The sequence below is a fragment of the Rattus norvegicus genome, chromosome 5 (assembly GCF_036323735.1).
Source record: "Rattus norvegicus strain BN/NHsdMcwi chromosome 5, GRCr8, whole genome shotgun sequence".
Classification (NCBI taxonomy): domain Eukaryota; kingdom Metazoa; phylum Chordata; class Mammalia; order Rodentia; family Muridae; genus Rattus; species Rattus norvegicus.
The window spans coordinates 26,876,769-26,901,312 of NC_086023.1; the positions used below are offsets into that span (position 1 = coordinate 26,876,769).

At 45.6% G+C, this 24,544-nt stretch overlaps 1 pseudogene; it reads left to right on the forward strand.

Moving 5' to 3' along the window:
* Positions 1 to 664: 664 nt before the first annotated feature.
* Psmd1-ps1 (proteasome 26S subunit, non-ATPase 1, pseudogene 1) lies at positions 665 to 24,544 on the forward strand (annotated as a pseudogene).

Here is a 24,544-nt window from a genome sequence, read left to right on the forward strand (position 1 = left end):
GTCTGTGTGTGTGTCTGTGTGTGAGTGTGTTTCTCTGTGTGTGTGTGTCTGTGTGTGAGTGTGTGTGTCTGTGTGTGTGAGTGTGTGTCTCTGTGTGTGTGTATGTGTGTGTGTCTGTGTGTGTGTCTGTGTGTGTGTCTGTGTGTGAGTGTGTTTCTCTGTGTGTGTGTGTCTGTGTGTGAGTGTGTGTGTCTGTGTGTGTGTCTGTGTGTGTGAGTGTGTGTCTCTGTGTGTGTGTATGTGTGTGTGTGTGTGTGTGTGTGTGTGTGTGTGTGTATGTGATGCAATGACTCTTCCATGAGAACAGTCCCAGTCCTCACTGTTCATATTCACGTGTCATTATTGGTAGAGATTCCTATCCTTACCTCCCCAGCACTGTGATTACAAATGTGTCCCCCACGCCTGGCTTTCTGTGGGGCTGGTGATCATCTTCGTGCAGTGAATATATTATATGTTTTTTTTTACCACCTGAGCTATCTAGCCAGCTCCAACGCTCGCAGACTGGGCAAGTCCTTCACCACTGAGTTACACTCATAGCCAAGGGGACACCTTCAAACCACAGCAAACAAATGACTGCCCATGACCTACGAAGAAAGCTCAAATTCTTTGGCAAGATTTGCAAAGTCTCACACACACACATATTCACCCATGCTCATGTGCCGTTATGCATTGCGGGGTGCAGGTGAGGTCCTGAGTAATCGTCGTCGTGGTGAGCATAGCCATGGCAAATTTCTCAGTGCCTCAGGCCCATGGGAATGGCAAGGCCTTCCCTGGGTCACTCTCACAGGAATGGCAAGGCCTTCCTCTTGTGTGGTGTTGCCTCTGTGTGCAGAAACTGTCAAACCACAGCTTCTTCCTCAGGGATGACTGCAACTGGAAACTGTTCTCCTACAGAGACCTTCTACAAAGAGCCACTAGCTAGCCTCCTCCCAGATTTCCTCGACCTCAGCTCTGTGTAATAAACTTGTGTTTCCAGACTGAGGCTGCCGCACCTCCATTAGAGTACATGGCCCACACAACCCCAGCTTTATTGTATGCCTGTCATTCCCACATTCGCTGTCATGTCATTCCTAAAGCAGATCATGGCAGCAAATATTGTTCCTTCTAACCTTCTAGTCCTCCTACCCTGCCTCTCTGTCTCCACAGCCACATATGTGGCCGGCAGGATAACAGACCTTCCAGTGGCCCCGAGGCACTGTGCCTGGGATAGAGCGATTACAGCATCAGACTGGGGGTCCTCGTGTGGTTCCAGTCTTCTTGATTCTTACTGTATCTTTGGGCAAGTGATTTAACTTCTAAGAGGTTCTGGGCTGACCTGTGAAAAGGGGGTCATTGTGAAGTTACCTCACAGGGCTGTTGAAGACAGCCTCTAGCACAGAGCCTCCAGCCCCATGAATCTCACCTTCTACTCTTCGTTTAAGGAGATTCTCTCTCGGGGTGTCCTTCCTGTGTCGTCTGCATTTGTTGTTGTCCGAATTCATCACATACACAAACTTCCTCTGGAATCCTTGCTGTGTGAGCCCTGCCAGTGTAAAGGGAACTCAGTGTTTTCCATGACGTTCCTGGTGTTCCCTCATAGTTTAAAATTGGGAGATCTCAGGAAAAAAGGAAGGGAGGGAAGATGAGGCATAAGGCAGAAGCAGAACGTTCCTAATCTGACTTGACAGTGGGAAGGAGGTTCCAATTGATCACGAAGGTGGTGGGATCCTGGAAGGCCCTGGCAGGATGATTCTGCTGGGGCGGGGGGGGGGTATTCTGTAGTTTTACAGAGATTTGATTAGGGTACCCTTCTGCTGATATATTAAAAGTAATTGCTTCCCTGTCACAGTTCTACCTTAAAGAACAGCAGAAGATGCACATTTCTGACCAGCAGGCCCACTGCTCTCAGCACAGAATTATGAGGCTGGCCTGCCTGGTGCTGTGTTGGCTTGGAGCGCCCCTCTTTTAAGTGCTGGTGTTTGTTTACCCAGAGTCCATTGCAACCCTGCACAGAGCAGTCAGCCCTCCTCCTCTGAGGAGCTTCTTCCTGCTGAGCTGGCTGACACCTGACTTGGTATGACGCAAGCTCAGTCAGTGATTTGGCTCCCCTTAAAGCATGGACAGGCTTCTGGAGTCCCGGGGCTCCCACTGCTCACAGCCAGAGGCAGAGCCCAGCTGTCCGCAACCCTCTGGGGACTCCACTTTGTTTACTGAATGGTCATATGGTAATCTCTTCCAACTCACGAACAGGCTGTGCCCGTTACCTCATCTGCAGTCCAATGACCTCACCCACCTAAAATGTAGCAAGTATGAGTCAGGAACAGAGCCAGCTAGAATCTCACTGGAGCCCGGGGGGAGCTGGGCAGGCTTCTCATGGGCTCAGGGAATCAGCTGTCCATCTTGTAATCATGCCCTAGCCTGGAGCAGCTCCCAGCCAAGTGGTGTGTTCTCTGTGGAGTGGAGCTGAGAGGTGCAAGGGGGGGACTCCCGTGTGCCCACACCTGGAAGTTGCTTATCTCAGGTAATGTGCATCATGTGTCATCCCTCAGAAGGGCCTCTGACTACAAGCTAGTAAAGCTGACCCCATGTCCTTAGCTCATCACCCCCGAGACGCTGACACCGGAAATAGGATGGAAAAATGCACCTTGCAGGGAGGGTGAAAAGCGTGTGCTCTCATAATTTGGAGGTAGAAACAGGACTAGATATTGTGTTAGTGTTTATCACTCCTTTTGAATTATATTTGCTTTCCCCTTCCAAAATATTGTACGTGATGACTGGGAATGTAAAATAAATTACCTTTGCTATAGGCTGCTGGGTTTATTAGCCTCGTTCAAGCTTCACAATGTAGAGGACAGTGTGACCTACAGTCGACTCCTTCCAAGGAGCTCTTGTATTCTCTCTCTCTCTCTCTCTCTCTCTCTCTCTCTCTCTCTCCCCCCGTCTCTGTGTGTGAGTGTGTGTCTGTGTGTGTGTCTGTGTATGAGTGTGTATGTGTGTCTGTATATGAGTGTGTGTGTCTGTGTATGAGTGTGTGTGTGTCTGTGTATGAGTGTGTGTGTCTGTGTATGAGTGTGTGTGTGTCTGTGTATGAGTGTGTGTGTGTGTCTGTGTATGAGTGTGTGTGTCTGTGTGTGTGTGTCTGTGTGAGTATGTGTGTGTCTGTGTGTGTGTATGTATGTGTGTCTGTGTGTGTGTGAGTGTGTGGGTGTCTATGTAAGAGTGTGTGTGTCTGTGTGAGTGTGTGTCTGTGTGTGTGTCTGTGTGTGTGTGTCTGTGTGAGTGTGTCTGTGTGTATGAATGTGTGTCTCTGTATTTGTGTATGTGTGTTTGTATGTGTGTCTGTGTGAGTGTGTGTGTCTGTGTGAGTGTGTCTGTGTGTGTGAATGTGTGTCTGTGTGAGTATTTGTGTATGTGTGTGTCTGTATGTGTGTATATATGTGTGTGTAGGTGTGTGTACATGTGTGTGTATGTGTGTATGTGTGTTTGTGTGTGTACAGAACCTCTGTTCTTTGTGCACAGAATGGCTTAAGTCTCTGAGTTACTCCGAGCTCTGTATTCCTTTCCTGGTTTCTTCTGAAGTGGCAGTTCATTTTGTTCTCCAGGGCTGGGGACTTGGCTCCGGTAGTAGAGTTTTGGCTAGCTTGCTCAAGGTCTTGGCTTCCATTCCTAGCGCAGTGGAGGAAATCGAACAAACACATAAAGTAATTGAACTTTATCGAGGCATAACTGGGCATTAAATGCCGCATCTATCTGTGGCACACAATACAAGCTCAGTGTTTCCCCTACCCCTTTCTGTGCTTACGGTCTGAACCAGGGTTTCAAGAATGCTGGGTAAGTTTCCACTGTAAGTCACATCCCAGCATTCACCCCTGCTGAAGTTTTGCCCATGTTTTACATTTAAGGCAGGCGATCTATGGTATCCATGCTATGTACACTGGAAAGAGCAAACACATGAGAAAACAAGGCCAGGACGTAAAAGAAAGAGACAACAATTTAAACAGCCCCAGAGGTCAATAGTGTATTTGGATAAGCTCTTTATATCAAAAGGACTCTTGAGGGTGGAGGGAGACAGGCCATTTTCAAGAGCAAATGTTAATAAACTCACGGTCGTCCCCTTGACTAATAGAGATCAATTAGCAATATAGAATCCTTAACTCCTGGTGTGTGTGTGTGTGTGTGTGTGTGTGTGTGTGTGTGTGTGTGTGTGTATTGTGTGTTTTAAATACTGGAGAAAGCCAGTTTTAGGGTGCTACCTATCTGATAGTCTGGAGGCTTTGGGAGGCAAAGACATCGCTCTAACGAGCAAAAGAGCAAGGGTCGTTATTTCCATGGTGTTTGCAGTGGACTCCTGGGCATGCACTTGACACATTCTTCCTCGTTAGCAGGCAGAGAGCAACAGTGGAGAATACCCAAGCGTTTCTCCAAAATCTGGGCTCCAGGCACGTTTTCCCATAGGCTGACCAATGCCCTCATGAGCCAATTCCTCCCAGCCCGTTCAGAGCCACTTCTGCTTCTGGCAAATAGTTTCTCAGAGCTCAGGTAAGTCAGCACTGCGGAGAACCAGAGACTGTATATTTAAACAATTACAAGCCTGTGTGCCTCAGCCTCCTGCTGCCCTGTCACAGCAAGATGGTGTAATATGTGTGCTTTACATATCAATAGGAGAGGAGGCCATTTCCAGATGGCGGTACCTAGTTCAAAGCCACCTTTTTATGCAGAAGGAAGACTGTGTGACCTCCCTCCAAGTAAATGCGTTTTGTAAGCCCTGGGAATGGATGCTTAAAAAAAATGGTTCTGGACTATATTTCATGTCCAGTCCAACGTGTGGTGTGTGCACAGCTGCTCTGGGCTGGCATGTGGTAGCATATTAAAAGGAAGATTACCATTTCCAATTTTTCCCCTTCTGAAAGCTTGATATGCATATATGAAACTTGTGGAAAAAAAATAGGCATAATGAGACAGGGAAGCCAGGTCTCAAGGCACTAGCCAGCACACATCTGGAGTTTCAGCATTCTACAGATAGTTACTTATTCCCAGGAGCCACAGCCGGAGTGGGAATGGTAGCCTGGTATCCATGGTGAACATCCCTATCTCAGTGCGCCAGGTGTGCGTGCATGTGCTTCTGTGTGTGTGTGTTTGTGTGTGTGTGTGTGTGTGTGTGTGTGTGTCTCCGCACGCGAGCGAGCGTTATTTCCTGAAAGGCTGTCCTCTGTGGGGGTGGGGAGGAGAGAGGACAAGAGAGGAGAGAAAGGGGAAAAACAGAAGGGAGGTAATTAGGCGCCACCTTGTCCAGTGGAACCTGCACAGGAGTCTACAAAAGGCCAGGCATTGGAAGGGCCTGTGCAATCAGAGCATGCGCGCAGGCCTGCTTGCTGCCTGCCAATCCACGCTTGTTTCTATGGGGACGAGGCCAGCGAAGAGGAACCCCAGGGTCAGAGAAGACACACAGATAACAACACCAAGCAGGGTGGGTCCTGCCGCTTGGCTCTTGTGTACTTTTTGATATCAGGTTTGAACTGAGAATCCTAATTCATGCTATTTGCTACCTCTCCTGTTAAGACGTTGGGAATGATTTAAACCTCACAGTCCGTTATTTAGAAGAAAGCTTCAAGGGACAGTTAAAAAAAAAACCACACTAATTTATTTAAGTGTTTTTTTGTTTGTTTGTTTTTGTTTTTTGTTTTTTTTTTTTAACAAGTCTTACAATGTAGCACAGGCTGAACTGGAACTCTCTCTTTCTAACTTCCTCTTCCTGTCGCAGTTTCCCGCCTCAGCCTCCTGAGTGCTGGGATTACAGGTGTGTTTCTCCAGCTCCGATTGAAGGACATTGCTTGTGTAGTGTGACTTATTGGCTGATTTTAATATTTCACTCGACCGACAGCAAGAAGGAAGTGCTGGGACCTGTACATGGATCTGCCTCACAGAAGACGAACTCTACCGGGGCTGAGAACCTTTCCTGGGAAGAGAGTTTGTTACAGTTTTTAGATTCACAAGATGAGTAGATTTTGATTTAAAAAATTGAGCCACAAGACCACGAGATTCCAGATGCTTCATGTAAAACAATGCCCCACGGGGAGGGGAAGTGTGGGGTCCTGCTGGAGGCCACCCTTAGAAGGGCTATAAACAGCAGCTGCTTTTATTGTGCGTGCCAAGTGCTGCCTATTAGGAGAGAGCTCCCAACTCCTTGTTTCTCTCTCTTCCACCAGATGTGACCAAGCAGGAGTTTGTCAGTTTAGGGGGTGGAGGGGTGGATCCCAGATGGTGGGAACCAGGAAGTGGGGCGGTACAGGGAGCTTTGGGAAGTCTGTTCGTCTGTAGTCCCCGTGCGCAGCGCTCTGCAGCTGAGGCCAGAGGGGAAAGGGTGCCCGAGATGTGCGTTCTGCAAACTCAAATACGGACTGAAAGAGGGCAGGGTGGATCCCTGCACGGAGAAGTGTCGATGGAAAACCAATGGAAGGGGCCCTGCGGATTCCCCCCCCCCTCCTTCCCGCCTGCCAGACGGAGGACAGGAAGGGATAAACAAAGGAACCCCACATTGCTGGGACCCAGCAGGACCCAGGTGATGCAACAGGATGATGTGGGCTGGAAAAGACAGAGGCTTCACCCAGCTAGCAGCACCTGGCCAAGGCTTCATCAGTTCCCTGTTGGCTGGGCATAGATGTCAACCTCAGCCACACCACCTCGAGTTAATTAAGCAGGGGTGTTTACTTGTTGCCATTTAAAAAAACCATGACTTCAGATACTCTTAATCTCTCTTCTCTCCAGGTAGAAGACCTTGGAGGCATAAACAAAACCAGCCTTCTCTACAAGTTGCTCCCTGCTAGGACAGCCCCTAACTGAATCTGAGGAAGAAGTGTCAAAGCTGTGTCCCACACGGAGATAGCTCCTGTCTTCAGTGCGTGGGACAGGCCCAAGGGTCCGTCGGGGACAGCTTGTGATGTTTTTTTCTTGTTCGTTGTGTGGAGGTAGTCTTCTGAGGTGCAGAAGAATGCGTCCACGCCTGTTTCTGCCACAGCGATTTCCCGATTACACAGTAGGGGAAACCCCCACATAGCTGGATGGGAATAATTCACAAGAAAATTATAGCCAGACTAGAGATTTATACAGGCCTTCATGTGAGCCCAGTAGATGCCAGGGAAGCTCTTTGCTTAAACATGCAAAGATGTTCCCTATGGCATTATTTGAGCCTCAGAGATTTGGAGGGTGTGTGTGTGTGTGTGTGTGTGTGTGTGCACGCACACACACACGGCGCGCTTCAATTTTGTTGCCCTGGGGAAAGAACCTATTGATCTTTGACAAAACAGAAAGAAGGCTTGGATAAACTACTTCACAAGAAGAAAGATGTATTCAGCTTGTGGTATTAGAGGGTTTGCCTATCAAAGCAGAAGGGGAAACAGCACAGTCTATGTCATAGTGACCAGGAGGAAGACAAAGGGGATAAAGGATGGGGACAGGGTAAGGCACAGCCTACCAGACCATCTCTTGTGGCTTCCTTCTTTCCACGAGCCCTACCTACCTTCCAGGTCCTTTGCACTGCCTTCCAATGACGCCCATATATTATGACTCCGTCATGCAATCAATTTACCAAGCAGGCCAGAGTTCTCACCTCCCAGAATCTCATCACCTGGTACACAAGCCCCGGCTATATGAGCCTGTGGGGGAAATTTCATGCTTATAGCAACTGCCATGCAACTGACGAAGCAAAGAAGGTGGTTTTTGAAAGACGCTGACTGAAAATGGAAGATAGTAAACAAGGCGCATGGTATCCTGTACTAGTCCTATGTAGGAACTCATACCTGAGGTCAAATCACTTCGAGAAGAGGAGTGAGCAGATGAGGGGGTACTCATCTCTCATCCCAACCAGTCCATCCTGGTGGCTAGTGAGCCCCAGCAATCCTCTTGACTATTGCCTCCCCATAGGACTGGGGTTACAGGCACATGACGTAACCATGTCTGGCTTCTTACATGGGTCCTAGGGAATCTTAATTAAGGTCTTCGTGTTATTCTTGCTCTCATCATGCTTATTGTTAAGCTATGTGAGAAAAGTGCCATCAACTGCAAACAGCCTACAACTGAGGCTCCAACTTGAAGACAGATGACTCAAAACTAGATGAGCGTCACTGGTTTTATAGTGCGTGCGCAGAGAGGGCTCCATTGCCCGGATGCCGGAGGAGGAGGAGGACGTTGAGTGTCTGCTCTGTTATTCTCTCCTTTATTCCTTTTGCACGGCAGGGTTTCTGACTGAATCCCATGGCCCTCCTGGCTGTTGCCTCTTCATAGAATGGGGGTTACGGATACAGGTAGTCACGACCAGCTTCTTACATGAACCCCGAGGATCTGAATTAAGATGTTCATGCTCGAGCAGCAAACTCTGGCTTTGAGATTTGAAAATAATAGTGACAAATGATGGTGTGGGTGAGAGGCAAGGGGAACTGTTCCCTGGTGGAAGCTCTGTCCTGCTTGGCCTTTGGGGGTTGGCAGAGGGGAGGAGCTTGGGAGTGTGGCTGCTGGGCAGGGAGGACACTGTAGAACGGGTGGGTTGGAGGTGTAGAGAGAGGCGGCAATGCCTGCTGGTCCTGTGATCTAACGAGCTTGGCCTCTAGGGCTCTGCAAGTGGTCGCATCAACAACCACACAGGCCTTCCCTCCTCCTACTGTAGCAGTGTGGAACTTGAGAATGGGTTGGACAAGACGACGCATCTGTTACCAGCTTTTACTTCAGTGCCTCTCATTCTCAGGGCTGAAAACGTTTCATCAGTCAAAACCCAAATATGTGAGTTAACCAAATAAACTCCATGAAGTTTATTAAGAAAGTAGGCCTCCGATGCTCTCATTGAATCTCTCTGTCGTGATAAGGACCCAATTCCTAGAAGATCTGAAATGTATATGGTAGCCATGGCTTATTGTGGCTCTGGTAACAACAAAGCTATTCGACGCCTGCTGCATGTTGCTGTAAGTGATGTCAACGATGATGTCAAGAGAGCCGTAATAGAGTCACTCGGCTTCATTTTGTTCAGGATGCTGGAACAGTGTCCAAGTGTGCTCTCTTTGTTGTCCGAGAGTTACAACCCTCACATGCGCTATGGTGTTGCAATGGCCCCGGGAGTCTGCTGTGCTCGTACAGGAAACAAGGAAGCAATTAATTTACTAGATCCAATGACCAGCGGCAAGGGGCTCTGATAGCCTCAGCTCTCATCACGATCCAACAGACCGAAATCACATGTCCAAGAGTAAATCAGTTCCGGCAGCTGTATTCCAAAGTCATCAATGACAAGCATGATGATGTCATGGCCAAATTTGGCACTATTCTGGCCCAAGGCATACTGGATTCAGGTGGTCATAATGTCACAATCTCCTTACAGTCCAGGACTGGGCACCCTCATATGCCTTCTGTGGTTGGCGTCCTTGTCTTTACCCAGTTTGGGTCTCGGTTTCCCCTTTCACACTTCCTATCATTGGCTTACACTCCTACCTGTGTCATCGGCTTTAACAAGGATTTAAAGACGCTGAAAGTTCAATATAAATCAAATTGTAAACCATCTACGTTTGCATACCCTGCCCTTCTGGAAGTACCAAAAGAAAAAGAAAAAAAAAAGAAGAAAGAAAGAAAGAAAAGAAAAGAAAAGAAAAAGAAAAAAAAGGAGGAGGAGAAGGTGGAAGTGGATGAGGCAGAGAAGGAAGAGAAAGAGAAGAGAAAAGAACCGAACCAAACTTCCAGCCGTTGGATAATCCAGCACGAGTTATGCCTGCCCAGCTGAAGGTCTTAAGTGTGACAGAGACCTCAGAGACCAGCCTTTCAACCACTCTCCATCGGGGGCATCATAATTCTGAAAGACACCAGCGAAGACATTGAGGAACGCGTGAAACCCGAGTCAGCACATGACCCAAAGGTAAAAGAGGAGAAGCAGGAACCAGAGCCCCCAGAGCCATTCGAGTATATCCATGACTAGGGCCAGGGACCCCACCTGCTCAGCTGTAGATGACTGTCCTGGCACACACTGAAATGTCGTGAGGGAACCCCACGCTGAGACCCGCTCGATCCATACACCATTGCCTACGCTGACATAAGGAACCTGTGTCCCGAGTCTTTGGTTAAGAAGATTCTGAATGTTCAGTGTTCTCTTTCACAAAATTGGTTTTCAAATAAATATATTAAAATCTCCACAAAAAAAAAAGGAAAGTAGACCTTACCCTTCCATCTCACCCTACTCAGAGCGGGCCAACTGGGGCTATGTTTCAATATTCTTTTTGTATTTACATATGCATTTCTATTTCCTGGGGTAGAATTGTCATGCAACTTTTGTTGTATGTTTCAAGGAACTCCACTCCTTTTCTCCTTGTTTTGACCCACCACCCAGACAGAAATGGCTTAGGACAGGAAGGACTTATTTTGTCCTGTGCTTTCAAGGGACACCAGTCTATAGTGGCGAGGAAGGGATGACAAGGAAAGCCTTGGCAGCTTGGCTGGAAGCCCTGTGTACTTCAGTCTATTGGGCGAAACAGAGTTCCAGTTGGAACAGAGGTGGCAGGCAGTAACCTTCCAGGCCTGCCACGGTGACTCAGTTCTGTCATGGGTCATGGTGGTTTTAGATTACCCAGAAAGAGCCACCTAGAACACCTAGGGGACCTAGTGTCCTAACACATGAGCTTGTGAGGGGCATTTCAGATTTAAATCACAGCAGATGCTACCCATGGATGAGGGGCCCAGAACTTCCTTTTCACTGCTTTCCTTGACAAGGAACTTTTCCCCTTCACCATCTCCCTAGTCTAGTCTGTATCGTACTTTCGTTTGCTCAATATTTAGTGTATGCTGTCTTATGAGTTTCCCGGAGACTCAGGAACAGCTGGCAGCCTCACAGTCTTCCTATACACTTGAACTCCTACTCCGGTGGCTGTAAAACTACTTGATGCTGTTTAAATTTTAATTCTTTTACAACTAAGTTGGAAAACTTGACAACTTTTTAAGACTGTTTGGAATACCTTTGTGATGTAAATCGCCTCCCACTGGTGGACTTAATGAAAGTTCTGTACAGCCAGAATCAAGTGTTTCTAAGAAATCTGGGTGGGCAAACGGAGATGGCTTGTAAATGCAGATGTACCCTGAACTGAAGTATTTCATCTGAGAAAAAAAAAAGACATATCTCGCAAGTAACTTTTATACTAACATTGGATTGAAATAGTATTTGGGGCAATCATAGGTTGAATATGGTGTGTTATAAAAAATGAATCTGAGCTCAATTCTTAAGGCGACAAACCATGTAAAGTCACACCCCGGTGTGCGTGTTGTGTTTTCCCAGGACAGGACTGGACTGAGTTGTGTTTGTTTTTTTTGGCCTTTTGGTTGCTACGCATTTATCAACCTTTGATTTCATGCCAGCGTTCTGGATCTCCTCTTGAGGTGGCATTCTCTGTCCTCTGGCCAGGAGGAGTGCTCCTCTGGCCCGGCAGCTGTCACGCTGACGCCCCTCATCGCTGACATCTTGGAAATCCTTTTATTGCTCTGCTGCGGTAAAGCCTTTTTCCTGGCTCTGGCTGGCTTCGTTCTTGTTGAACCCCTTTGTTTAATGAAGCATCCTCTCCAGCAGTGACCTGAAAAAAGTTCGTGGGAGGATAATTTTTTTTTTCTTTTTCTGCAGCCTCATGTGTCTGAGAGTTCTGCACACGCCCTGATACAGCAGTTTGAGGAGGTGAGCCCAGTATGGAAACTATTATTCAGAAATTGGAAGCCACCGAGCCATTGTCTTACAGCTCCTTTGTGCCACCGAGAAATCCTGTCACTTGACTTACGTCCTTTGGATGTGAACTTTCTCCAGCAACCGTCCTTTCTTGTTCCTCTGGTAGCCTCTTCCTTTTTCTCGGCGCTGCAGGGACTTTCATGACGGTGTGACTCGCTGTGGGTCATGACTTCCAATTCTGGGGAATGCTCCTGACCTACTTGATCCGTGATTTCTTCTCCACTTTTTTCTTCATCTTTTCTCTTGGGAAATCTTTAGCGTTCGGATGAAATAGATAGTTATTGCTCTGCGCTGGTCCCCAGCCATCCCTTCTTTTTGATTTCCCACCTATGTCTTTTGCTTTCTTCTTTAAAGCATTCCTGGAACGTTTTTCCTAACTCTTCTGCTCGGTTTGTATCACTGCATGTTTAATGCCCCGAAGCTCTTGTGAATCTTCTTTTTCTTTTATTGCCTCCTGCTCTTGTCATGTGGGTGTTGTGTTATCTGTATCTTGTCTTCAAAAATAGTGGTTGTTTTAATATTTTTTTCTTTTTCACCACTCCCCCTATGTTTTAGGTTTCTTACACCCTTTTATAAAGGTAGTAATTCTTGGTTGCTTGGGCAGTTAGCTGCCAAGGGTGGGGTCAAGGTTCCAGGCACGGTAGCTTAGGGGAATTCCCCAGGACAGCTGCATTCGGTGTTTCCTCCAGAGCTGGTCAGATTTTCCAGTAGAGACTCTGCCAGTCTCCTGCCTCAGGGGGTGGTGGCATCCTGGATGCCAGCATTCTGGGAGCTGAATTAGTGAGAGAGCTTGGAATTTCAACATTCAGCCTTCACTGCCACCCGCTTCTTTGAAGCACTCCAGACGGCTGTGGACTACCCCCTGGCAGATAATTATTTCTGCAACTGCAGACTGACCCAGAACTCTGAAGCCTGGGAAACTAGTTTTATTTGCATATGACTTTTAGAATCGGGCTGTTGATGAGCTTGGCTGAATGGTGTGCCTGATCACACGGTCACTGGTGCCGCAGGGACATAGAGCCTGCTCTGTCCCTGTTCCCCCACCGTGGTTGATATTTCTTGGTTCTCTGTCTCTGTCTCTTTCTCTTTCTGCCTCTGTCTGTCTCTCTCCATGTTTGCTCCCAAGAAACACTTCATCTGGCTTGGGTGTTTCATAGCCTGGGCATCTCAATGTAGTCACACTTTCCCGCCCTACCAACTCCCAATGGGCACAAAGCAGAAGCTGCCAGCAGAAGACACAGTACCACATAGAGCCCAACAGACTTGTCAGAGAAATCATAGCCCTTCCCTTTCCTTTCCTCCCCAGACGTAAGGATGTGAACAAATAGACCTCTGTTCCTGATGAAAGGAGAGTCACTTGTCAACTTGTCACTTGTTCATTGGCTGTCAGGTGTCTCATCAGTAATCTGCCTTACTGTCCAGGTCAAAATACCTATGTGTTACATGTGTGTGTGTGTGTGTGTGTGTGTGTGTGTGTGTGTGTGTGTGTGTACATGACACGATACTTAGAGTAGATAGAAGTCAGGGGATGTCTTGCAGGAAGGAGTAGGTTCTTTCTTTCTAAATGACTTAGTTTCTTTTCTATTGCTGTGAAGAGACACCATGACCACAGCAACCCTTGTAAACTCTTGTAGTTAGACTGGCTCACAGCTCAGAGGTATCATCTGTTATCATCAGGGCAGGAAGCATGGCAGCATGCAGGCAGGCATGGGGCTGGAGAGGAGCTGAGTGTTCTACATCTGGATCTAAAGACTGGAGAGAGAGAGAGAGAGAGAGAGAGAGAGAGAGAGAGAGAGAGAGAGAGAGAGAGAGAGACTGGCTATGGCTTGAGCATCTAAAACCTCAAAGCCCTAGTGACACACTTCCTTTAACAAGGCTATACCTCCCAATAGTGCCACTTCTTATGGGCTATGAGGGCCATATTCTATCCACCACACATCATGTGGGTCCCAGTGATCCAACTCTGGTCATCAGGCATGGTGACAAACACCTGCTGAACCAACTCTCCGGCTTGATTCTCTTTTTGTTTTTGTTTTTTTCATTTTTAGAGAACACAAATTCCACTTCGTAGGAGTACTTATTTTCTTCTTCTTTATGTTGAAAATCCAAAAGAATGCTTGTATTGTACCAGCTCATCGACACATGCCTGTAATACCATCACTCAGCGAGGCAGGATTCTATGAGCCTACGTTTCTTCCATGTACATGTGTATGCTGTGCATATGTGTGCCTATATGTATACACACATATATGCACAGGGGTTCCTGTTGGGAGTCTATGTGAATTGCTCTCCCCTTTATTCCCTAAGTCAGCTTTTCTCACTGAGTCTAAAGCTTGCTTGCTTCAGGGACCCATTCTTTCTCTGTCTCCTGAGCCCCAGGGTTAGAGGCTAGCTGCTTTGTCATCCCAGTCTCCTCAACCCTTAAGTTCAAGAATTTCGGACTATCCTGGGTAACATTTGGAGATTTGGCATCTAAACATCTGCGCACGTATGTGAACACAGACACACGCGCGTACGCGCACACACACACACCACCAGTACAGGCACGCCACACACCACACTATACCACATATATGTCTTCAATGTGTATTCTCACCTTTATTAAATTTTTTAATATACCCCTCAACCCCCGCCCCGCCCCTAACCTCCAGTTTGTGTTTTCTTTTCTTTTGGAAAGAGATCCGAATTTATTTACTTGGAAGCTTAGAGTGTCTTATCAGCGATTGTTTAGCTTCTGTTCTTCTAATGCCAAAGGGGGAATTCTACACTTTTATTAATTTGGCAGTTTTACTTTCCTCACTTGGGGGTCTACTCGGCTGGGAGACAGATTTGCGGTCAGCTGTCCCACAGTCCTATTCTCTTCTAGCTCGAGTCTGAGAACGTCTTGTCTTTCCGGTGGGGTTTCCTAACATCTCTTACGTGGTTTTATTTTTTATTCTGTACGTATAGATTTAACCCTCCTTTGATGTAACCATTATATGCCTTCCATTCGGCTTTTGGGAAGCGGAGAACAATTAAAACACTCAAATTATCAGCTTTCATTTTCACTGGTTATCCTGTACTTGGTTTAGGTAACCAAGCTTTCTAAGAAATGCTTCATAAGTGTGATTATGCCAGAGTGGATACTTTCTCTCCAATGGCTAAGAGGAGAGCAAAGTTCCAAAGTTCCTCACCAGGGCCCGAGGAGTGCTGGGGATAAAATGCTCATGAGCAGGCCATTCTCAAGATGCTGTGATCTGATTGGCCTGTGACCACATACCCAAGAAGCTATGATCTGATTGGCCCGTTTTAGGGCCCAGTCAGCGTCCACACCGGCTCTCCAGGTGGTTTGGTGGATCTTGGAGTAGTGGTGCGCACCTTGTGCCTGTCGATGGTTTTTTGGAATTAGGAAAAGAAAAAAAGAAAATACCAGGAGTAAAAAGGATGACATTGGAAGGGAGGGGAAAGGCAGAGGACATCGCAGAAAGAGAACTCAGGATCTCGAGTGGCATCGAGTCTCAGCTCTTTGAAAGGTTCAGCCCCCGACTTTACCCTTAAGTGTTAGCCATAGTCTAGATGTACTAGTTATTTTCATTGTTTCGGCGACAACATACCTGAGAGCCACAATATAAAGAGGGAAGGGTTTATTTTGACCCATCACAGGCAGGAAGAGATGTGAGCAGCGGAAGTATGACACGCTAGTTGGCGTTGTATCTGCAGACAGGATGTAGAGAATGTCGGTGCTTGGTTGGTGCTTGGTTGAGTTTCTCATTGAAAGTCCAGTCCAACATTTACATTGGGTCTTCCTTCTAAAGTTTCCTCTTTGGAAACCCTTCACAGAGATACCCAGAGGTATTCTCTTAGGTGACTCTAAATTCAGTCAAGTTGACAACTAGCACTAACCGTCATGAGTGTATTCCTTCTCAACTTGATATCTAAGGACATCGCTTTTAGTTGTAACACTGGCTGGCCATGATGGCACACAGTTTTAATTCCAGCATCCCGGAGGCAAAACAGGCGGACCTCTGGGAGTTTAAGGCCAGCCTTGTCTACATAGAAGTTCCAGGCTAGCCAAGGCTACATAGTGAGATCCTGCCTCAATATAAAAACAAAAATAAGCTATAACATTTCAAGTCTATTCATTCTGGGCTTATGTTCGTTCACAATGCAAAATAATTTTAGTCCAACTTTAAAAGTCTTCATAGTCTTAGCCATTTATACTGTTTAAAAAGCCTAAAACTTTCCGAGATTCGAGGCATTTTCCTAGTTGTGAATTCTTACAAAATAAGTGAGTTACATACTCTCAGTATACAATGGTAGTGAATAAACCTTCCATTAAAAGAAAGCAGGAATTGGGACACAGCAAGGAAAGACTGGGTCAAAAATAATACTGAAACCAAGGAGGGCAAACAAGCCTCACGACTTCATCTGTAGCATCTCGGTCTCTGGGTCACATCATCTGGGTAGCCCCACATCTTCAGCTCTGTTTCCTGCATCATATATAACCTCTTTCTTGGCCTTACTTCACTCTGTTCCCAAAGCTTTCCTCAGAAGACATCTGGAAGTTCCGACATCTCCGATATCCTTCAGGCTCCGTAGTCACATAGACTTTACCTTCCCGGCTTCATGTAGCAGCTTTTCAGAGCCTTCTGCTTCCACACATCGTATCAGCCTTATTACCTTGGTATTGATGCAGAAGAAATGCAAACTAATAAAATTGATGTTATAGAAGATTTACTAATAAGATTCTCTTAGGAGATATTAAGCCATGCAAGCAGAATTTAGCTCGAAAAGCTCTACTTCCAAATACCTCAAAGATAAGTAATACACTAACCAGGACTGTTAGAGTCAAGGGAAATTTAAGATGTTAGGGTGTTCATTCACTAGTATTGACCAACCCTTAGGACCCATACCCCTGAAAGAACTTGACTCTACTAGGCAGCTCAAGGGGATGGTACAGGGTCATAACCACCATTAGGTTCCCATTAAGGTCTACATGCTTGTCAGAAAATACATAATTTTGCTAAGATGTCCCTGGTTAAAAAATATTTAAAAAAATAACACTGATATACTTAAAATAATTCTAGCAGTATCTTTGCTGTATAAATCTCTTATCTGGCCAAGCGGTGATGCTTGCAATCTCCCATTTCTGTTTAAATTGTTCAAAGTGTGACCTGGGGTTGTGACTGAAAGAGATTGAAGGATAGCAGTGGTGGTGGACTGTATAATCTGGCAGTGTCTATACCTTAATAAAATCTTCTGTTGAAGGCCAGCTCTTCCCCGGTCATTAGCCCCAGCTGGAAAAGCACGGTTAAAGAGATTTTCCTTGATTCATCTTTAAGTATGTGGAGAGATTCCTTACTGGGAAGGTATATTATTTCTATTACAAGATTTATAAACCTATAACTTACGACTACAAAATCGGTGTCATGTGAATGACGGCCCAGCTTCTTCTGCTATCATCTGGAGGTGTTACATGGCTTTCTTCTATCAAAGCTGTGGTAGCCCTGTGCATTTTGGTGGCTGACTTTGGGAAAACACTTCTTTTTCTAGGTAGCTTTTTTTGGGGGGGGGGCGGGGCAGGATCTCGCAAAGCACAGGCTGGTCTTGATATCACTGTATCACAAGAGTTCCCGACCTTCCTGGTTCTGCTTCCTGAGTATGGGGATTGCAAGTCTGCACAGTCGTGTCCAGCTGGGCAAGGTGTTTATTTTTCCATTTTAAGCAGAGATTTATTGAGCAAAGCAAAGTAGGAATTCTGGAGAGAGAGATCGGAATGGGTTGTTCTGAGCCTCCTGGAGGAGCATAGCATCCTTGACATTGTTGATAAGGGAGCCTCAGGGGCAAATTAATTTGCATTTTTATAAGCTAGAACATTTGACAGGTAGGGTCTTGCCCTCAAAGCACCTTCTTTTTGTCCCAGTGCAAACCAAGATTTTTCACTTAATTAGGTCTTTGCTAATCTCTTTAACAGTTATATGTGCTTGTCAGCAGCTTTAGACTCAGACACATTCCCCTTTCTTGCTAATTGCACTTTCCCTACCTTTCTGCTTTTAGCATTTTGTAAGCCTCAGTAAACAGTGAGCCACCATCATGTGTTATACCACGTTAAAGTCCACTCTCACCCTGGTTCTCATGACATGGGTATCTGCAACCAGATTCTCTGCTAGAATGCAACATGAATGGCCTCTAGTCCAGGTCCCAATAGCATCTTTATTCAACTCTGAAAGCTCACGAGCTCAAATTTACGGTCTGCATTTCTGTTGGCATTCTGGGCTTTTGAACTCCAGCCAGAATGACCCGTTGACCTCTGCTTACAGCAAGGCCCTCAGTGGCTTACAACTTCAAATGCTTCCACAAAACCATTTCAGAAGGCCCAAGAACCACACGGTCAACTTTCTCACAACCACCCCACTCCTCAGAACGAAGTTTCTTAGTTCTTTCATTGCTGTGACCAAATACTCAACAAAGGGCATCTGAAAGGGGGCCTATGTTGGTTCACAGTTCAAAGGAATGTGATCCATCACAGCAAACATGGCTTCTGGTGGGACAGTTTGGTCCATGGAGCTGACCAGGGAGCAGTGGAAGGAGAAAGTCAGTACTTAGATGGTTTTCTCTTTTTTGCTTTTGTTGTCAGTCCAGGATCGCAGCCTAGGGAAGTCAGGGTCAGTTTTCCCTCTTCATTGATGTCTTTTGCAAAACCTTCTAACATGTTCCGGTAAGTGTGTCTTGTAGGCGATTCTCAGTCCAGGCAGGCTGGCAGTCAGTGTTAGCCAGCAAACCTGCCTGTCCTTCTGAAGATCACATATAATATAAACTGAAGACTGACAGACAGGTAGAATGAATCCTGACGTTTTATTTTCTAAATAAAATTGTTAGGTAGCCAGATAGGAAGTGTTGTCATTAGAGGGTGTTGAGGATGGATATTAGGGCTCTGTTGAGACCCACTATGGAAAATCTGGTCCATCCTGGTCAAAGCAATGGAATTTATCTTTGGTCATGGGTGGAGACATGGCATTAAAATTTTCATCTTATTTTACATACATGGGTGTTTTGCTTGCATGTGTGTGGGACTGGAGTGCTTGATGTGGAACTCACAAAGAATCAGTAAAAAGTTTTTGTTTGTTTGTTTGTTTGTTTTTTAAATCAATCTCCTTAAAACAGTATCTTTTAAAATCCAAAGATTTTTTTTTTAAAACTCAAAGTTTCTCAACTGTGGGTTCCTGTAAAATCAAAGATAAATCAAATGCTTTTTTTTTTTTTTTTACTTCAAGAGGGAAGGACCAGGGCACAGTCACAGTCTGAACAAAGCAAAAACCACATTGTAACAGTATAAATGACTCTAATTCCAGCATCTGGGATTCACTCATGATGTTCTGCGCCATTTCTCTGACTCTGACTTCTGCAGCACCCGTGACTTGTCTCTTCTAGCCCCCAGCTGGTTCCACTTTGCTGTTCTTGGTTGTCATCTCATGGTACTGGAATCTTCAAAACTGCCAGAGTCCCTTGCTACCACCGGGCTGCTCTTTTACCAGTAGCCTCTACTGAGCCATCTTTGGGGACTCTAGCACTGCCACACAATTCCAAGCCTGAACTGCTATCCATAACCCACTCATGCCTTCAAGACCAGTACCACCTGGTTGACACTTACATCACCAAGTTTGGCTGCCAGCACAAGTATCAGCCTTGCCCATCTCTGGAACACAGCTTCTGTGTGCTGACCCCTGAGGAAACAGTTCCCAGAGGGTTTTAACTCAACGATGCCTGTAGGCTTACATTTTTCAAAACCGACTTTTATAAGGGTTCTTAAATACTTCAACTTCCCTTCTAGCTCACCCACCAAAAGTAGGGGAGAGAGATGGTTAATAAGACAAAAGGGGTGTGGATCTGTTTGGAAATAGTTCTTTGGGAGGGTGATCACAGTCTTCGTTGGCAGGACATCATCTGTCAAGTCCAAAACATCAAACATGAGTTAATAGTGGTAGTCTGGTCCAATCGGCAAACACCCAAAAATGAATCAGTAGCAGCAGCTGGATACAGAAGAAACTGCGTTGCAAGGTGAACCAATGCAAGAGTGTTTTCTCACTCCCTGTGGGGCTATATTTATATTCTTTCTAAACATCACATACCCTCTCAAGCATCCACTCCAGCAAAGCATCACATGCCCTTTCACAACACGGTGTTGTTGTTTCCAGAAAACAGCACGTGTCTGTTCTCAGCCAAACATCCTCTCGTAAGACACCTTCTAGAAAAAAAAAAATCACACAGCACAATGGAGTCTCTAAAGAAACCAGAAATTTCTACTTCAGTTGCCCATCTCTTCTTAATCCCAGATGATTCTTCAGTCCCAAGATATCAGCATCCACTGTTGGGACAAAGCAGTGGTTTTACTTCAGTGGTTCTGGTCTCTTGTCAATCACAGCTGACTCTTCAGCTCCTGCTCCCCAGATACCAAAGATGCTTCACACATAAGGTTCTACAGAGACTCCCTTCCCTCTGAAACCTCACACACCAGGCCTTTAGAGTCTGTACTGCTTTCAACATTGTTGCTCGGAAGCAAACTCCTACGGAACAGTTGTGCTCACAACACTCAATGGCCTTTCTAGCCCAGCGTTCCGAAGTTCTTCCAAAACAACATGGTCAGATCTGTCACTGCAATACTCCACTATCCTGGTACCACTTTCTTTCTCTCTTAATCACTGTTGCGTTTCTTTGAAGAGACGCCATGACCAAAGCAACTTGTATAAAAGAAAACATTTAGTTTGGGGGGTTTCCTTACAGTTTCAGAGGATTAACCCATTGTCGTCGTGGTGGGGAGCATGGTGACACACAGACAGACGTGGTGCTGGAGAAATAGATGAAAGTTCTACATCTTTATGCACAGACAGAAGGAAAAGAGAGAGCTTGATCTGGTATGGGTTTTGAAACCTCCAAGCCATCCCCAGTGACACACTTCCTCTAACAAGGCAACACCTATTAGCATAGGCCACACTTCCTAATCCTTCTGATTCTTCTAAAATAGTGCCATTCCTAAGGACTAAGGCTTTTAAATGTACAAGCCTATGGGGACCACTCTTATTCAAACCACCAACCCCAATTACCAAGTTTGTTAAAGTCCTTATCTCTAGCCAAAGGGCAAGTGTTCCCCAAAGGTACCTTTTACCTTCTCTATGAGATGCTTTCTAAAGTTGATTCCATAAACAGCATCCATCGATGTAATTACTGTGTGCTTAATACTATTAGATTTTGCAGGGAAGCCAAGGTTTCATCTTTCCTTTCGCCTGTGTGGATTGAAAAGACATATTCTAACCTTTGTGCAGTGCTTGTTATAACAAAAAAATAGTTTTCTTATCCTCTAACACCAGCTTTTGAAGAGCCAAGATTAAGTTCTAAAACTGCCTGTAGTTAGTGTAGACCCCACATGTTGAAGGCCCATGTCACAGCAGGTGACAGTTATACGCCAAGGTGCTAGTTATACGTCTCCACTAACCAGTTTTCTTGCTACCTAGCTGTAAGTGAGGAGTTCTCACACCCTGTTCCCCAACCCACACCTAGCTAGAGAATTTGCTAGAGAAGCTCAGAGAACTCAGGAAACAGTTTACTTACATTTACCGGTAAATCATGAAGGATCCACACTTGGAAGATTCAGGTGAATGAGATGTGCAGGGCCAGACACAATGTTTTCCTCTCTTATCCCATGTGCACATACAAGTGTTCACCACTTGGAAGCTTTGGAACCTCAAGATTCAGGAGAGTTCATAGTGTTTACACTTTAGTCTCCATTCCCATCCTGGAGGTATGTGGAGTTCAAGTCTCAACTCTGTTCATCTGGTCTTTCTGATGAGCTTGAGGCTATAAAGGGCACCCATCACATGTTACTAGCCACAAACAAAGATGTGATTATAAAGGATTCATTATGAATAGCTGAAGGTTGTACCACATCTTGTTAGCTATGTACCTGTTTTTTTTTTGTGCCAGTAATACATATATATATATATATATATTGAAAAAGAAAGAGCAGATTGATATAGTTTTATATAAATATTTCTTCCTCCTCCTTCTTCTCTTCTTCCTCCTTCTTCAGAATTTCTCATTGTATCTAAAATAAAATTTAATTTTATCCTAGTATGTATATGCACACAAAATCATGGTTGACATTGGGTGTGGTGCATCTGCAGTTCTAGGCATGGCTAGGGCATCTGGGACACTGTGATGGTTAATCTTGGTTATTGACCTGATCCAGTCTGTAATCAACTAAGAGATAAGCCTCTGGGTGGTTCTGTTAAGGGTATTTTCTGGGAAGACTGAGTAGTGAAGGCCCTCCTTCAGATTAGGCGGTACCTTTCAGCAGTGGCCCAGATATAAGGCCTGAGGGAAAAGCTAGCTGCTTTCTGCCTGTCACTTTTTCCTCTTCGTTGAGAACATCTAGTTCTTTTTGCTTCTGTTGCCACCGCTGTGCTTTACTGACGTGTCAGAACCCAGCTTCTTCAGCTGTCCAACGTGGGCTGAAGACCAATGTGTTAGGAAACTTTTATTTGTCAGAAGTAATTTTCATCTTGGAGGCTCACCACCTCTGTCTGCTAACCTAGGCCTAGTCCCGGAAGCTCCTAGCCTCTACATAATCTTATCTAGGTCTAAAAGGTCTCCAGCCTCTGTAACTTGTTGCTGACTAAGCTCGTACCTTCTTAGTTCTTTCTGAGTTTTGGCTGGCTGATTCAACTCAACTGCTCTGGCTCAACCTCCTTTCCAAGCTGACTGATTCAACCTGATTTCTCTATGCTTCTCCTGGATTACTCAGCTTGGCCGCAAACTAACTCTGGAGATCTGGTCCAATCTTTTGGCTCTTCTCATTCTCTGGCTCTTTCTGTCTTCACCTGTGTCTAGCCTGTTCTCACTTTAACCTGTTTCTTAAAACTCGCCCAGGAAAACTACCACCTTCTTTTGGTACAGCTTCCCTTTTATCTCTCTTCCTGTGAGACTTGGGCATATCTTGTTCTGTCAAATCCTTTTCTGATTCATCACTTTGTTTGTCACTCAATGACACATTATTTTTAAACGTTACAAACTAACCTTGCCTTCACTGTTTAGGATTAAAGGTGTATACTAAGAGCAATCTCGAAAAAAAAAATGTGTTTCGCAATCTTGGTGTTCACAGTGTGATCAAATATTTTGCAACGTAAATGGCTCTCCAGAAATCCTCAAGGCCTTCAGTGCTACCCTGGGATTTCCAAAGCATCCAGCCTTGTGGAACTGAGCTACTGGGTTAGTCTCTCCCATGTACAGACAACCTTTGCTAGATTACAGCCTGTATGCTGTTACAAGGGCAACTCCCCTTAGAGAAGAGATTCTCTCTCTCTTAGAGAATCCTGACTAATACAGACTGTGTCCCCTGTGGATAAGACGAAACAAATAGAAAAAATTTTTCTTTATTATTCTATGACAGTTTCACATGTGTATATAGTGAATCTTTGTTATTTCCATCTCTATTACCCTTTCTCATTTTCCTCCTCCTACTGAAACTCCTCTACTTTCCAAGCCCCTCTAATACTTCCATGTCTTCTTTTTTGTGTGTGACCCACTAAGTTTAATCAGAGTCGCTTCACTGGGGGAGGATACTTACCGGAGCATGACGACTTATCAGCATCTACACTTCTGAGGAAAATGAAATCCTCTCCACCCGCAACCATCACTTCCCCAGTGAAGGGCGAGAGTCTCATGGGTCCCTTTCCGATTTGAGATATGAGCAAGCCCCATCTAGTGCGGGTCTTATGCAAATAACCGCAGCTTCAGTGCGTTCATAAGCACCGTGACTGGGTCATGCCCAGAAGACAACTCCTTTACTGCATGGTCACCCATCCTCTGGCTTGTAAACACGGTCTTCTTCCTCTTTACTGATGTTCCCCGAACCTTGAAAGTGGTGAATTTGGCTACTTACACGTATTTTCATTAACTGCCACCCATATAAGAAGCTACTCTGATGAAGACTGAACAGTACTACTATCTGAAGGCAACTGGGGCTTGTGTAGTGTTTTTAAGGTAAAAATAAGAATCTCGAGGTGAGATCATCATGGTGTTTGGGTCTGCCCCCAAACTCAATGACTTGTATCCTTGTAGGGTCTTGACTGGAGCATCAGTCAAGGGAAGTCAAGTCTACAGGGAAGAAGGCCATGTGAAAGCGGAAGCGGAGGCACAGTGATCTTATCGTAAGGCAAGATATGCTGGAGTGACCAGAAGCGAGAGGAGGCACAGAAGGCTTGGCACCTTTAGAGGGAGTGTGAGTCTGCCAACACGGTGATTTTGAATTTCTGGCTTCAGACTTATGGGAGAATTGATTCTATTGTTTGATCCATGAAGGTTGTAACAACTCATTATGACAGCCCTGTGACGAAGTACCACAACCAAGGGAACTTACAAAAGGAAGAATTACTTTACCACTTATAGTTCCAGAGAGATATGTAGAGCAGCAGGCTGTGAAAGATACCCTGATTCCTTGTCAAGATAGGCTGAATCCCCGGAGACCCTAAAAGGGATGGCATCCCCAGTCTCCCAGGAGATCAGGTCCCTCTTACGTAGCCACAGCCCCCACAGCCCCCTGTAGAGAGGTTTGAAGCAGATCAGTCACATAGGGCAACACTCTAAGCCCCTCCTCCACAGGTGAGGATGTGACCACAGGTCACGTAGGCTCAAGACAGATCAGTCATATAGAAGCAGGACCACGCCCCCAAATATGTAGATGAGGTATTCCAAAGCTCTCAGGCCAAACCAATAGGAAGTACCTGCTGCTGGACCCTAACCCATCTGGAAACTGTCTTTAAGACTCCTATTCAGAAGGATTAAAGGTGTGCAAGGATC